The following is a 4,541-nucleotide window of genomic DNA, read 5'->3' on the forward strand; positions in this document are numbered from 1 at the left end:
ATGCCCCATAAAATGGCTATTGGGAGAACAGCCCCAACCAAAGGGTTGTAGGGGTTCTTATACCAAAAATTACATCAACCATAAATGTCTGTTTTCTATGATTTGAAATTACAAACTAACATCATGAGATCATCAACAGAGGGAGAAGTGGGTCAAAATGACCCTTACCTAGGTACAAACTAAAGAATGGTTACTAACATCCACACAATCACTGTTCACATGGTACACTGTTTAGGAGCAATAGGAATCAAAAGAGAGCAATTTTTCTTTACATAGGAATTGTCATTCTGTATTGTTAAACATGTCACACTAAGGAACAGATGATGGGTACAGAGGTGGGTTATTCCCATGGGAGAAGTTAATTTCCTACATAACATGGAGTCTCAGAGCAAAATGGATTCTGTTTAGTCATTTCCCTTATAATCTGACCTATATCACTCTCATGGAGCCAGATCTGTCAGCCCATCACAGTAGCAGTGCCCTTTCCCTACCACTCAAGAATAATATTTCTATTCATAGTCACACTGGGAAGTTTTATATCCAGTTAATATAGGTTTTCAGAAAATAATTTTATAGTAGTTCTTTTTAGCTATACATAACATTTGGTTACACATAACATACGTTAGTTATACATAACAAATAAAAAATTATAAACCATGGAATATTATTTGCCGTAATTCAGTCCCCAGTACTTCCCCTTTTCCCTCCCATCCTCCCTCCTCCTATTTTGTTCCCTCTCCTGATTTTGCTATTTATTTATACTTGTTTTAAAACTAGTGTCTTAGGGATATTCAAGTGGGGTGTATTTCTACATGTACATATGAAAATTAGTTCAGACTCACTGCACTGTTCTTCCCTTAATCTGTCTCTCTTCCCTTCCCCTCAATCTCCTTCTACTTCAAGGACTTCCCCAATTTTGTTGAAATCTCCCTATCTTGTCTCTTCTTTCTAGTTATTTTGGACTAGCTTCCACATATCAGAGAAAACAGTTGATCTTTTCCTTTCTGGGTCTGGCTTATTTCACTTAGCATGATGGTCTCCAGTTCCTTCCAGGAAATGCCCTAAAGTCATTCTTTCTTATAACTGAATAATATTCCATTGTGTATATAAACCATATTTCCTTTACCAATTCCTCTCTTCATAGGCACCTGGGTTGGCTATTGTGATTGTGCTGCTACAAACATGGATGTGGCTGTATCCCTATAGTATGCTGACTTTAGGTCTTTTGAGTGCATACAAGGTCTGGAATGGCTGGGTCATGTGCTGGTTTCAATTCAGTTTTTTCCTTCTTTTTCAAAAATTAGAGTTTTATAGTTAGTTGGGCTCATCCTGACAAAATCTTATAATTATGGAATTTGATTTCAATTCATAATACCCATTTCTCCCTGTCTTTGCTCCCCTCTCCAATTCTGTTTTCTTGACTAGACTTCCTTTTGCTCACTATTTACTTATATTTAATTGGTTCTTTCTACATGTGCATAAATGTGAAGTTTCCTGTTGTGTATTATATATGCACATAACATGATTTTTTAGGAATTCATTCTATATTGCCTCCCCTGTCCTATTGCTCCACCCCAGTCTCTTGATTGCCTTCTTCTGCATTATTAAACTTGCCTTTATCTTTATGTTATCCTATCTTTCCCTCTCCCTTTCTTTTATTTTACTCTAGCTTCTGCATGTGAGAGAAAACATTTGACCTTTGAAATTCTGATTTGACTCATTTAATTTATCATGATATTCCATTTCCATTCATTTGCTGACAAATGTCATAATTTGATTCTTTTTTTATGACTGAGTAGAACTTATGAATGTTGATCTTGTATCCTGGTACTTTGCTGAACTCATTTATAAACTCCCGAAATCTTCTGGTGAATTTTTTGAGCCTTCTAAATAACAGATCATATCCTTGATCCTTGGCAAATGGTTTGACTTTTTTTTTCCTAGTTATATCATTTTGCTTTCCTTTTTTCTTACCTGTGCACTCTGGCTAGTGTTTCAAGGACTATATTGGATAAGAGTGATGAGAGTGGACAGCCTTGTCTTGTTCTTGATTTTAGAGAAAATGCTTGTAGTTTTTCTCCATTTAGTATGATGTGTACTTTAGGTTTGTCATAAAGGGCCTTCATGATGTTGAGGTAAGTTCCTCTGATCCTAAATTCCCCAGAGTTTTTAACATGAATCAGTGTTGGGTTTTATCAAAGGTTTTCCTGCAACTATTGAGATGATCAGATGAGCTTTGTCCTTAATTCTGTTTAAGTGTGAACTACATTTAATGATTTACATATGCTGAAAAAAACTTGCATTCCTGAAATGAAATCCTTCTCCCTCTTTGTTTTTGCATGTACCTTTTTTGTGTAATTATCTTACATTTTCTGGGACTTCTCTGTCTTTGATATATTAGGTCCCCAAATGGTGGGAACTAAGTTCCCTCTCTGAGTGTTCCTCCTTGGGTTCTTTCACTAATTTATTTTTTATTTGTTCTAATTAGTTGTACATGACAGTAGAATTCATTTATACATTTAATAGATCATACATGAATGGAGTGTAATCTCTCATTTTTCAAATTATACATATTGCAGGATCACATCAGTCATGCAGTCATGTATGTACATGAGATAATAATGTCTGTCCCACTCTACTATCATCCCTACCCCCATAATTCTTCCCCTCTCTCCACTACCCTCTACCTAATATGAGGTAACTCTATTCTATTTTTTTTCATTTTGATATGCTGGATTTTATTACTTTTAAAAATTGTACATATGCATGAGTTAAAAAACACAAGAGAATTGTAGGGTGTTAAAAAAGAAATACAAAAGAAATCTGAGAAATGAAACAAACAAAATCCCATCCTGTGAATTGAAATAAAAGGTATTTCACTTACTTCAAAAGTGTTATTTCAACATATGAAGAAGTCTTTTGATTAGGATACGGCAGACGACTTTCCTTCAATTATTCATTGATAGGTCAGACTCAGTCTCCCTGAACAGAAGAAGAATCATGACAAGACCTGGATGGCCACAGATGTGTGGATGTGGGAATATGTCCATGAGGTATCACCATAAATAAATAATTATTAGCTGTTTGACAAAGTCTGCAGTGGATGTCACCATTTCACTATCAATAGGGAGACCCAAATCCATCTTTTTCCTCGGATGACTTCAGTGAGAGTTCTTCACATTTCATAAATCAGAACTCAGAGTTATAAAAGTGGTTTTTTGCTGTCCTGTTTTTCCTTAGCTACTTCTTCAGATTCAGGAGGGGAATAAAAAAGACCATCAGAAAGACCAGCAGGTAGGTATGAGGGCTGCCCTTTCTGACGCATTCTGAACTATCAGGAGTTTGTTTTCTTCTTCTGCTTCTTGAGGTAACACTTTGAAATCCAGGAACCATGTCTCGATCCAGGTGAGGATGAATGAAATGGTGGGCAGCACACAGCCAAATGCCCCCCTGGGAGAAGAGCTTTGAAAGGATCACTTTTGCTAGTTAAAAGGCACTGGTCACTGCTGTTTTCAACACTATTGTCCACCAATGTCACAGTTTGCATACAGCATATTAGTATCAACACTGTAAATCTAAAACTGCCAAAAGAAATATATCAAAATAAGATGAGTTCTACTGCATCACTTCCTTCTCTAATGTGTTCTCAATGCCTCCTTCACATTTAGCTCTATTATACACAGTAACATTAGAAATAATAGGTCAAAGGTGACAAACAAACAGAAAGTTCTCCTGACATCCCATATGTCTTTCTTTTCCCTCCCTTCATAGGACTCGATCCTGGACATGGGTTGCATGGGGCTGATGGAGTGGACATCACGCAGAGAAGCCTGGGACTTCTCATTCCCACTGAGCAAATGTTCCATGTTGTTTGGCAGGTGATTCATCCTGGAGGAGGGTTCAAGGAGCCTTTTCCCAACTTCACCATCACTAAAAAGAAGAGACCTCATCTAATGGTTCTGGGCTGGCCACCCAGACTGGCCTGGAGTCTGTGGCTCAGTGGTGGCACCCTCCAGGGTTCGCTGGGGCAGTGGGACAAGGAGGCAGGCAAAGTGCAGTCCACCACCCACAGCCAGATCCCAAGGACATCCTCGAGTATCCCCTAATTTATTATTAATTAGTTCTTTCTACTACATAAAGGGAAAAATCCTGTGGTACATTTACACATGCATGTAACATGATTTTGTTAAATTCTTTCCATAATTCCTTATCTTACCCTTCCTTCCTCCCTCCCTATCTCCTTCTTATATTCCACTTATCTTCTCTATATATTTATGATTTCCAGTATGCCCCACTGCCCTTTTTCCCTTATTTTATTCTAGTTTCTACATCTGAGGGATAACATTCAATCCTTGATTTTCTGAGACTGGCTTATTTCACTTAGCATCATGTTCTCTGTTTTCATCCATTTACTGGCAAACATAATAATTCCATACTTTATTGCTGAGTAATATGCCAAATGTGTTTATATACCACATTTCCTGAATCCATTCATCATTGAATAGTCGATTCTGTAATTTAGTTATTGTGTTCATTGAAAC

General features: G+C 37.1%; 1 pseudogene; it reads right to left on the minus strand.

Annotated features, from left to right (window-relative positions):
* Positions 1-3,202: 3,202 nt before the first annotated feature.
* LOC124974423 (STARD3 N-terminal-like protein) lies at positions 3,203-3,887 on the minus strand (annotated as a pseudogene).
* Positions 3,888-4,541: the final 654 nt, after the last annotated feature.

This window comes from Sciurus carolinensis, unplaced genomic scaffold (genome assembly GCF_902686445.1).
Source record: "Sciurus carolinensis unplaced genomic scaffold, mSciCar1.2, whole genome shotgun sequence".
Taxonomy (NCBI): domain Eukaryota; kingdom Metazoa; phylum Chordata; class Mammalia; order Rodentia; family Sciuridae; genus Sciurus; species Sciurus carolinensis.